This window comes from Anomalospiza imberbis, chromosome 3 (genome assembly GCF_031753505.1).
Source record: "Anomalospiza imberbis isolate Cuckoo-Finch-1a 21T00152 chromosome 3, ASM3175350v1, whole genome shotgun sequence".
NCBI classification, from domain to species: domain Eukaryota; kingdom Metazoa; phylum Chordata; class Aves; order Passeriformes; family Viduidae; genus Anomalospiza; species Anomalospiza imberbis.
This window is the reverse complement of record NC_089683.1, coordinates 59,282,841-59,295,138: the sequence shown is the minus strand read 5'-3', so window position 1 is coordinate 59,295,138 and position 12,298 is coordinate 59,282,841. Positions and strand designations below refer to the sequence as shown.

General features: G+C 38.7%; 1 protein-coding gene across 6 annotated transcripts in view; it reads left to right on the top strand.

Annotated features, from left to right (window-relative positions):
- Positions 1–12,298, top strand: part of RGS17 (regulator of G protein signaling 17) — a 69,779-nt gene that overhangs the window by 27,230 nt on the left and 30,251 nt on the right. The gene's annotated exons all lie outside the window — the stretch shown is intronic.

The window sequence follows — 12,298 nt, the reverse complement described above, 5'->3', positions numbered from 1 at the left end:
GACTTATCCCCCACAAGAGGACAGCTAGACAACAAACAGAAGAGTAACTAAAACCTGCAGTACTGCTGGGGGAAGTATTCCTGTTAGGGTTCATATCTGTTACATCTTTTCTTTTTGTCTGTGAGCTGCTTTCCCTTCAGAAGAGGCTTCAAGTGGCCTCCAGTGGAATGGTGGTCCAGAGACCTCTGCCCCCACATGCTGTGTGAGTGTCATGTGTGCCTGCCATATCAGCCTCATTTCTTCCACATCTGTGAGCTCCTCTCTACAGCACGGGGCAATTCTTGTCCATCAGCTGTCTCCAAGCATAACCAAGTCGTTCCACTGGGGTTTTTTTGTTTTCCTTGTCTGTAATGTGGAATGAAGCCACTTCAAGAGATGTGTATTAGAACTTGCAAGAATTAGCAGAGGGGCATTAGGCATTCTGACCTGTGTCAAGTGTACTGGAAAGAAATGCTGAGTTATGCTGTTTCAGTTGTGCATTAACTGAATGTACTAAAACTTTGCAAGAGGCATGAGTCAAATATAAAACATAACAGGGAAGAACAATTTTGTTTGAGAGCTCTTGAAACAAAGCAGTGGTCTCTTTATTGAGAAATATTATGTTTAATGTCCCTCTCTGAAGCCTCTGTTCTTACTTGTCATTGCAATTAGTTGTACACCATTCAGATATCAACAAGGAAGAACATAAAGTAGAACTCTGAGGCTGCACAGTTCTGTTAAATATTCATCTTTTGTCTCAAAGGATAAGGATTTATTTAGCTGTAGCAAATGTAATGTTTTTTGCTTCATGAAAAAGGACAATGTCAGAGGAATCTCTGCTCCACATCATGAAACCTTAGAAACCACTACTATGAAACAACCTTATGTCTAATACTTAAAACACAGATAGCTTTGCAGTAAATAAAATTAATTTCATGCAGTTTTCTGTGATTTATGGGGTGTTTTTTAGGTTCTTTTTCTAAAATCTTTTATACCTAAGGTTTTTAGAGTATCTTCAGAGATGTCACCTTCTTCACAGTGACAGCCTCATCTTCACTTTGCTTCAAATTAGAGAATTTTTAGGACTTGATTCAGTTCAGAAAGTACTACAATAATATGGATGTTTTTGAAAGTCATTTCATACAGAACATATTGTATTTTTCATAAGAGGAAAGTATGTCTTGGTCCATAACAAGCTCTGCTTGCTACAGTGCCCTAATTTCCAGTTTGCTCACTCAACAAAAGTTTCATTATTCTTTTATAGAACATACTCTACTTTTTGACTGAAAATAATCAGCTGAGGCAAATTAAAACAGAACATAACAATTTTGACCTGAAATGAGAGCTAGATCAAGCCCTTCAGATGGAAAATTTTAATTTTTATGTCTTATGTGACTAAAAAAAAATAAGCTTAAAGAAATATTTTTTCTAATTTTTACCTTTTTTAAAAAGAGACTTATGTAGTTTCTAATATTAAACTTCCTCCTTAGCCTGCTGCAAAGCTTGGTAGCTTCAACCATCTTTTCTAGTTTTATTTCATAGCTTGTTTCTCCTCCCAAAGGAAATAACGAAACTGCACAATCGACAGGACTGAATCTAGCCTAAATACTCCTGACACAGGGAAATAAAGCCACAGAGGGGTCTAGCTCTGATAAACTCAATGTAGCTGAGCTAGAAAGTGAGCACTATTCTTCTTCCACACCCTTTTCCAGCAACAGCCTTCCTTCTTTGCCTTGATGACTGAAGGTAGCTCCTAGATCACGGTTGTGGCTGGAAAAAACAGAAATTCAGTAGTGGGCTGTCCAGAGCTCAAAGCTCTTCACCATTCATCTTGTTTCTGACTTTTCATGTTGGTTTCCCAACAGATGATCCTTGCTGCGTCTGCCTTTCTCTCTTCACTAATTTCTTGTATGTCATTCAATTTCAACCAAATGACAGGTCACACTTTCAAAGACAATCTCAAAAGCAGAAGATTAAGCCAAGTGCCTGGAAAAAATCAAACAACCAAGTAAAGGAGAGAGGTCCTACTAAAGCTTTTGTGGAAAGAATCACATCTGAGTATCTGGAAGAGGGCAAATTGTGGGGAAGGTGGAGTTGCAGATGGCTGAACAGGCCAGATCTTCCGTGCCCATAGTTTTCTTAATCCACTTTATGCTGAAACATACAGTCAACAGGCTTCGCCAAGCTCCTCTGGCACAATTCTTTTAAATTAAATCATTACCTTGTCCTCTTATCATTATAGACATAATTTTTCTAAAATTCAGCAAAATCCCCCACCTAAGTATATTTCACTGGCTAGAGGATATATTTCTCTTTTTGCAAAGCTCTGTTTTTGTTTTTGTTTTTGTTTTTTTTTTTTTTTGTTCTTTACATTATGAAATATTGGTTAAAAGGATGAACTCTGAACTTCCCTCATGGAATCTGAAACAAAGACATCAGGCTGTATTGCCAGCAAGCAGAGCTTTTATGGGAGGAGGGATGCTAGACCAGACACATTAAGCTCCACTTAGTCACATGACAGCAGTGTTTCAAGAGGTCTTGTCTGCTGATCTTCAAAAATCTATTTTTTAAGTAAAGACAATTCACTTTATCTCATTGCATACTCTGGAGGAAGAGCTACTTTAATGTCTTGCTGTGCAGTAACACAGGTAGTGATTGCAGTCTGCTCAGCATAAGAGCAGAGAGACTGTAAATGTATGGATATGACTATAGAAGTGAAACTTCCATACAAAATTTACATGTTTCCAGAGATTTTGAAGGTTTTAGGTTTTTACAGCATATTTTCAATCCCTTGTGGTTTAGCAGAATTTTTTTTTTTTTTTTTTACATTGGTATAATATAAAGACAATGAAAAATCATGAACTTAATATTTGGAAAAATAGTTTTAAGTTCCAGCCTTTAAACTTCATAAAAACAAAGTGTTAAAAATAGATCTTTTATGTAAGACTCTTTTGTAATTCACTTTTAAGTGGTATTCAGAAGATTTTCTGTGTTTGGATCTATTTAGCTCTTTTCTGGTCATCAAATAATTCATAATTCTTTTTCTCTTCTTAAGCTTTGAAAAAAATGCAGTAGCACCACAGCCTTCCCTAGGCACATATTGCTTCAAGTACACATCCTAGAAAGAAAAGGGGGAAAAATTAAATTCTGGAATATCACTATTGTTGTTTGTCCTCCAAATTAAAATATCCTTTCTGAGAAGGAAAAATGATGGATTCTTTCTATCAAAATTTTTATTTAGGGTTTGTAGTAATTATAGAAAAAATAACTGACATGGTTGGTAGGGTAAAAAAATGAGGAGAAAAAAAGGAAATAAAAACTCCTGTATTGTTTTCTAATATTAAGTTTTCCATACAGCAATAACTGTCAGATTCTGCAGGAAGACATAAGACTGTTGGTGCATATGAAAATACATGCACAGCTTGCTATAAGAATTTGTTTACTGGAATGGTTGGCATTTTGTATTTTCAAACTGACACATTGAATAATGACCACGGGAAGAGAAAAGAGAGGAGAAGAAAGAATTTGCTTTGTTTTCTTTCTCTGAACCCATACATCTCCTCCAACACACAACATACTACATAGTTTTCTACAGTAGTTTCAGAACATCTTAAGCCAAAAGAAAGGAAACTTGCTCTCTCTCACTGAAATGACAGTAAGTTCTGGAATGCTCTTAAAATGACAAGGGGATTTAACCTAGAAGTCTGAGTTTGGTTTTTTCTCCACAAATCTGTTTTTATTTTCTGTGTTGCCTAGTGAGTTGTAGTGAGTCTTGCTGCAGCAGCATTAGACATACATCTGCCTGCTCTATTGCTCTGCAGGTTATCAGTTTCACAGCAGAGCTGGCAGACACTTTAGCCAGGTAAAGACGTGACCTTAGAAGAGGGAAGGAGGCCATGGAAAAGGAAGTGAGCTAGGACACTGGTACGAATCAGGAGGAGGCAGATGGTCCCATGAAAGCCTGTCACTCTGCTATTGGCTGAGTGCATCCTGTATCACTGCCCCGGGTTGTTTGCATGTGAGTACAAATCAAGGCTTAAAGAGCACAGTGTCATAATTTAAAAAAAAACTGTGGGGTTTTTTTCTGCTGTCAGAGAACCTTAGATGCAAACAGCTTCAGGGCCTAGACTGGTGGCTTCCACCACACAGAGATGTGCTGGGCTTGGGGCACAGCTTGTCTTTTCCATGAGATCTATGCAGAATTTTTATATATTTGTCCATACATAAATGTTGTTGCTGAAATGTTCACTTTGTTAACATAAAAATACTGTATTCAAGACACACAGTAGCTGAAAGCTGTGTGCCTGTTCTTCTATATATTAAAAAAGCCTCCCATTAAAATTTGTTTTTTCAAGCAATATAGTTTGTGTTGTCTCAGACATCCACTCTAATTTTTTGCTCCAAAATGGTTCTAACCCAAGATTTAGTCAGGTAAATTCATGGGTTTTGTCTTCCATCTTTATTTTTTCATTGTCTTCCCATTTTCCTACTCTAATTAGCTACCCTTTTTATTTCATGCTAGTTTTTCCTGGTTACTTGCAAAAGAGCAGGAAGACATAAAAGAGCCCCTGATAACTCCTCCTGACTGTCCCATGCTGGTGGCTGTGATCAGCCTCCCAGTTCTTTCTGCACTGGTGAAGCCTCAGCCATGTCTCAAAACCAGCTGTAAGGGACACAACTGGTGTCCTGGGGAACGGAGAGCACTAATTAGAGTATGTAGCAAAGCCTTGAGGAAATATGTGTCCACAGCGCTCTCTCCAGCACATCCATACGTCCATGAACCATTCTGCTACTAAGGAAAAGAGCCACATTCTTTTTATAAGTGGGAAACCCGCACATGTGACAGACCATGAAGGATATGATGCTTAGTATCAACAGATGGAGAAATGTGTGTTGCTGTATGCAACATGCAGGTAAACAAAACATCACCGAACAAGCAAATGCAGTGAAAGATTCAGACAGTAGAAATACAGAATTTCAGACATAAAAAACCTGCTCCAAGCATGGTAACAGTATCTGATTTTAATACCATATGCCAGCATGGTGGAAAAGAGCACGCCACTTGCACCAAGTAGAACTGGCCTTCTCTCACTTCCTCAGGCCAGCAAGCATCAGCACTGTCTATAAAAGCACAAGTACCACGAGCTTTCTATGAGTTTAACAGAAGTAGCACACCTAGTGGGAGAGAAGTGGAGATTGATTATAGGTGGGTATGCACCAGCCTGGCCACTCTCTGCCAAGGGCAAATATTTTTTTAGTTCTATGGTCATGAAATTCATAGAAGCTGTAATGTGAGCAGAACGTGGTGCCTAGACAAGCCCTGCCCCTGCCTTTCATGCTGGAAGCAGCCTATCTGAGCATAGTGCTTGCATTCACCTTCTCCCACTGTTCCAAGCCATCAGAAACACTTTAAGGCTGTTTCTACTTCATGCCACCTTCTTCTCCTCTCCCTCTGTTATACCATATTAACCAAATATCTTCTCTACACCATACTACTCTTAATGTTGTTTATACTTATTATTGTGGTTTTTTTGTTTTTTTTTTTTTTTTTTCCTTTTGAGGGTGGCTGAGGAAAGGAGGGCTGGAACACACAGAGATCATGTCAGAAGATATCTCAGAAGTCAGTCAGTGTAACTAAAATCAGCATGACTTCCAAATATTGAGTTATTTCAAAAAGCCTATAGTCAGGAAGCCTTTTTGAAGCTACTTCTGTTTAAATGTGAGACTTTAATTTTGAAAAGGAAATTGAAAAAATAAAGGGCTTTTGAAGTAGAGGATGTAAGTCTTCATCTTACAGTGAAAATGTGGATTCTGTCATTTCAGAGACTAGAACCATGTCCAATGTGCTTTCAGAAAAGCTCTTCTCACATTAAAACAATTTTCCTAATCCTTTCCTTTGTCTTTCAGCCCTTTGTGGAACATGCACCATAAACAAAATTTATGTGCACTTATTTGATTAAAAGCTGCCATTTCTGCAGATTAAAATTTTCAAGAATGGTCTTACCTGCAGAAAAAGTTCACCAACAATAAAGCTTGTTTGACGCTTGGATTGTACCTGCAAATCTGTTTAGCCTATGTTGGCTACAAATTCTTGTGCTATGGCTATGATTTTTTTCTTAGATTCTGCAGAAATTTGTGCAGAATCTTTGCAGTTCACATAACCCCCAAATAACAGCTGGCTTTTTATACAGAGAAAAGGTTTTGAGCACAAGAAAACTTATTTAGAAATTACAATGTTAATGCATAAAATAAAGCTCTCTGGGTTCTCAAGTGTCTTCTTAGTGTCTTCTTTATGAGTAATGTCAGAGACTTTAACAAAACATTTCTTTTCAGCAATATGTCAAGGTCTGTATTTCCCCACTGTAAGGAAATTATCTTCTCAGCTTTCTAAAGTGTACTGGCTTCCTTGTGTGCAAGTCAGTAGAAGCCATGCTAGCTACAATGAATAGGTATATAGATGTCATGTAAACAGGATTCTCAGATGTTTTTCATAATACACTTAAAAATAAACAAAAGGTTTCCTGATGAGTTTTATATTTGCTTTTTATAAAATGTTCCCCAAGAAAGTGGTTTTAATCATAATTTTAGTGAAGCTTCTTAAAAACCACATGCAGCCATCTCAAACTTTTCAATAATGCATTACTGTCAGGTTTAATGTTTTGTTGCTGAACAGTAATGTCTGATTCAGAAGTACAAATGAATATCTACTTGATGATGTAAAGATTTAAGCAAGGCTTCTCCAGGATACCAAGTTCCCATAACATAATAAAAAGAAATCTCAGACTTTCTTTATGAGTATAGAAGGTGTCTGGGAAAGTCATAAAAAAGTGCAATAACCTGTTCTTTGAGCCAACAGGTATTCAAAACCTCTGATGTCAAAAGTTCAAGATAACTCAATTGCACTTCTTCTGGTAGATTTCTTCTTCTCCATTACTTTGTATGAATTTATTTGTGAAGTACTGAATGACTTTCAGGATTTATTCAATAAAGGGAACATACCCATGTCGAGGTTTCTCTTGTGCAGAGTGAGTAGTATGAATGCCATTGCTGTATGATGGCTGTTAAGTGGTCGGCAGCACCCAAAAGTGTGCCTATTGTACTGCTGTCTTGATTTTGCTGCTCACTCAGCATTGCAAGGGGAGTATGGAAATCTTTTTGTAGCTCAGAGACATCTGGTAAAATCTTGTGGTCTGTCTTCATTTAGCTTGTGGTACCTTTAAAACACTCCTCCAGATGAATGAAGACAGCACAAATAAAAAATCGATGTTGTGTTAGGGCTGTCTTTGCATTGCAAGTGCAGCTCATGCATCAGTGATATTATTTAACTGGCAGCTGTATCCAGACTGTGTTGCATGGTTCTGTTACTCAAAGATTCCTGTTCTTAAAAAGCCCTATGGATTTAAAAGAGATATGATATCACACTGCATTTAAAACAAATAGCACATCACAGATCATTAGATGTGTCACATTGTAGCGTTCTCTGAGGGTTTTTGCTTAGCGTTTCCAGTTAAAAAGTGGTCTATATGTTAAAAATTGACTACTGAAAAAAAAGTAACTATTTGAAAAAAAAACAAAAGCAACAGTATTTCAGGGTCATGTTTGTCACTCTCTTGCTTACTATTTTAGGAAACTAAAACCCAAGCAACCAATCAAAATCTTGTAAAGGTCATCCAATTATCCCCAAACAACTCATTAAAAATATTCAAGAAAGTGTTAATGTAACTCTGTTCTAATAAACGCTGAGATTTTCCAAATTTAGGGAATATATTCTGAAATGGTAGTTTAAAGTCTTGAAACCACAGGGTACAAAGCTTTTCTCAGTGTACATTTTGGTTCTTACAGTGAAGCCTGGATGGGGTCTTAAATTAATATTGTCTACCTTAATACTTAGGTTTTAAAGACTTTCAAAATCCCTAAACTTAAAAACAATCCTTGTTAGGAATCAAGTGAATGCCAGTAAGGACAGTGAAAACAAGTATGGTTAAGAGATTGATAGATTCACATCTGGGTCTGAAATAAACTAGTATAAGGTACAAATTTATATAAACTACACAGTTGAGATTTTGGCCCTTTATTTTCAAAGTCAAAAGAAGAAAAGTAGTGTGGGAGAACTGATGTGATAGATCACCAAAAAAAGAGATACTTTAAGGGCTAAGTTTCTTTCCTGCAGAGTAAATCACCCTCTATATCCTTAAGTCATTGACTGCACCTTTCTTTTGAGAGGTGATCTTTCTTGCCTATTGCAAAGTTTGAAAAAGGACAGATTGCTCTAGCTAATTCTGCACCAATTCTGTCCCAAAATCTTATCCATTATGTATCCTACCTGCAGCAAGAGACAAAATGCCACTTTCTGGCTGTATAAAATGGTACATGTTTATCCTCACTCTTATATGACCTCTCTCTTTCAAAATAGCTGTTAGATAATGGTTCCAGAAAACAGGATGGAAACTCTTCTCAACCCCCTGCGGAGTTTCAAGATTTTTCTCTGATTTCATAGTGCAGGATCCTTTCCAGGGATGTGTTCTCAATGCTAAGAGGGGGACAGAAATTATTGCAGGGGGGTCATGTGCAAGGGGAGGCTACAAAACAAGCAAAGAGGGCCAGATGGGACAGTGCCAAAAGTTCAGAAAATTGCAGTACTATAATGACAGCCTTTTGAGGAAAGGCGGAAAAAAAAGAAAAAAAAATCTCTTCATCAGAAGAGAGACAGCAAATTAAGTGATTGAAATGGTACAGCCTGTGGTTTTTGCCATGTCCAATACCTTGGGAATATCTGGGGAAAAAAACTTAAAAACCTATCTAAAACTTAGCACAAATCCCACAGAAGGTGGAGAGTCAGGGAAGGGCAAGAACTGAGAAATTGCCTTCTTTTCATTTTCTAGAGGTACTCTCTGGAATTTTAAGGGACTGTAGTCTGTATTCAATAGGGCTTCCCAGGTATAAATGTAATAAACCAAATAATTCTTCCATCAGTTATTTCTTTTGAGCAGTCTTCCCAAGACAGTGCTCTGTGCACAAGGGGATTTCTGTAATAATTACTCCTGGGAACCCAGTGGAATAAGTGGTAATTACATTATCTAAACACAGAAATAGATCCTTGTGCCATTGGTTCTAAAACTAATAGGAAACCTTACTCCAAATTTCTAAGGGCTTTTTAGTATTCATAATGTTCCAGCACTGCAAGATTGAAGGGTTGCACAGACTTTCTTACTCTGCAGCTTATAAGAGCCACCTGTCTCATAACTGGTATAATAAACAGTTGCTGTACCCTTGGGTTCCTTTCCTCAGCTACAGAGTACGGCCAGCAGATGTTATGCAAAATGAGGGCTTCCATGATTATGGGATTGCTCAAAGGGCCATAATACCAACAGCCCCCCCCCCCCAATAGAATGAGTCAGTCAAGCAAGCTTGAATACTATTCTTATTTCCTATCAGTACAAACAGAAATCACAACACAGTTAGTAAACCACGCCACCAAATGGAGGCAAAGAACCAGATGCAAAACTAGCAGAAGAAATTGATACCTGTGACGTGATGGTCTGAGAGATGATATGTAGTGTACCAAGAAGAGAAAACATTCCATTAGACAAAAGTCCCACCTTCACCACCTGGTACTTTTGCCAAGCTAGAGAGTCTCAGGAAGGGTGAAAATGGTGAAAAAGCTAAAAGGCAAACTGAGATTTTGGAGACAGTGCATATTATTTGTACTATTATTCTAGAAAGTCTACTCAGAATAAGTTCACAACATTCTAGTCCTTCATAATTATGTACTAACTTTCACACTTCAGAAAAAATTTTCATTTCATCGTAGTGACTTGCTGAATCAAAGATTCTAAATTTCTTTCTATGCCTTGGACCAAGGCACCAAAAATAAACCCTCTGTCTGCTCAGCCTCTAAATATAGCCAAGAATTAAGATATTCCTGCTTCTGCATCCTAAATAATCTAATGGAATCAATTACTGTTTTGCATAGATGACATCTGGTATTTGCAAATAAAACATGAAACATGACATCCAACCAAAATAAGTATGAAACTAAAGTTTCCAGCAAACCACTACATCCTCAGTAAATGTAATAGTTGTTCTTCACAGGGTGGATTTTTCATTTTTCTTATAAACTTCAGCTTAAAGCTCTCTGAGAGAAAGTAACACAAACAGAAGAACAGGGCTGATGACTTTGACTTCAGCCACTGGTTAAACTGGTGAACACTTCATGTATACACTAAGAACACAGTCCCATTGCTTGGAGTTTCAGCCTCATGCTTTTATTGAGCAGTATACCAGTCATGCCAAGCAAAATCACTTTTTTTTGTACCATGAGACACAGCAAAGTTCAGAGTGAACACCAATGTCAGCTGTGGAAAGGAGAGAATCTGAAATGGATTAAATACAACTTTTTCCCACTGTGGCAGTAAGATTTTTCCCCATTATATTTCGCAGGTAAGGATAGTCCTACTATATAATACCCATATTTACAACCCATTTCAAAATATATCCCATTGTAGCATTTTGCTGGCATTGCAATTAATACTTTATTCTGCTAGAGCCAGAATCTCCTTGGGGATGTTGCTTGCTCTTTCTTGCTTTCTTCCTTTGTTAGGAAAAAAAATCTTTACTGTGAGAGCAGTGAGGCACTGGAAGGGGTTGCCAAGAGAAGTTGTGGGTGCCCCAGTCATCCTTGGCAGTGTTCAAGGCCATGTTGGATGGTGCATTGAGCAACCCGGTGTAGTGGAAGGTGTCCCTGCCCATAGCAGGGAGATTGGAACTAGATGATTTTTCAAGTCCCTGCCAATCCATTCTATGATTCTGACTCTATGAGCCTTTCTTTCTTTCTTTTCTTTCTTTCTTTCTTTCTTTCTTTCTTTCTTTCTTTCTTTCTTTCTTTCTTTCTTTCTTTCTTTCTTTCTTTCTCTCTTTCTCTCTTTCTTTCTCCCTTCCTCCCTTCCTCCCTTCCTCCCTTCCTCCCTTCCTCCCTTCCTCCCTTCCTCCCTTCCTCCCTTCCTCCCTTCCTTCCTTCCTTCCTTCCTTCCTTCCTTCCTTCCTTCCTTCCTTCCTTCCTTCCTTCCTTCCTTCCTTCCTTCCTTCCTTCCTTCCTTCCTTCCTTCCTTCCTTCCTTCCTTCCTTCCTTCCTTCCTTCCTTCCTTCCTCCCTTCCTTCCTTCCTCCCTTCCTCCCTTCCTCCCTTCCTCCCTTCCTCCCTTCCTCCCTTCCTCCCTTCCTCCCTTCCTCCCTTCCTCCCTTCCTCCCTTCCTCCCTTCCTCCCTTCCTCCCTTCCTTCCTTCCTCCCTTCCTCCCTTCCTTCCTCCCTTCCTTCCTCCCTTCCTTCCTCCCTTCCTTCCTCCCTTCCTCCCTTCCTCCCTCCCTTCCTCCCTTCCTCCCTTCCTTCCTTTCTTTCTTTCTTCTTTCCCTGCAATCAAGAACTGCCCTGTTCCTTCACCAAATAATGCATGGCCAGAAAGGGGATGGGTTATGTGCCTCTCCATATTCCAGAGCCGTTAGAACATAGCAAAGCAAGCAGTTCTGCTCTAAAGACTGGCTAGACTGGCTCTGAGCAACCTTGGAGGAAGCCATTTCTCCTGAAAATCTCTACAATGGAGACCCATATTTCCTCACAATTCTGTGTCCTGCTAAACTTGCAAACCTCTGAAACAGTTGGCCATGGTAGTTCATGCCAAAAGATGAATGCTGGAGACTTTTCAGTGGTTGAGGTTGCTTGTCAGGATTAAAGGTGTGAACTATTCCTGTGAAACTCCACTTCTGACTGTCCCTCTCTGCCATATTCTGTGTGTTGGGAACTGCAGTTGCAGATTTTACGTTTCTACACCTGCCTAATTCCCACCCATTTCACCATCACTTGCTGACAGTGTGAGCAGGAATGGAAGAAAGTGGTCCCCACATTCTCCTTGCCTGCCTGATGTTCATTTTCTCCCCTGCTCTGTCCAAGCACTCACATCTTCCCAAGGTAAATGAGAAAGTCATTTGAAGCAAGTTAAACCTATTTTTTTCTTTACCCTCTAGATTAAATTTCAGTCATGCCTATTATTTTACCAAATTCACCAGGTCCCTATACAAATGCTGCTTCCAACACAGAGAAGGGGGACAGCTCAGGTGAGGGAATGAGTGACTGTGAGCTGTGCAGGAGAAAAGGCAGAGGGATATTTATTTTTGTGGCAGCAGCATCTTGTGGTGTGGTAAAGTTTTTGTGAAACTACAGAAAAGTCACCAACTGTCATCATCATGTCTGAATGGATAACCTTCATCCTGTCCCCTTAACTATAAGTGCCACATATTCTAGACATAGTACATTTTATATATATATA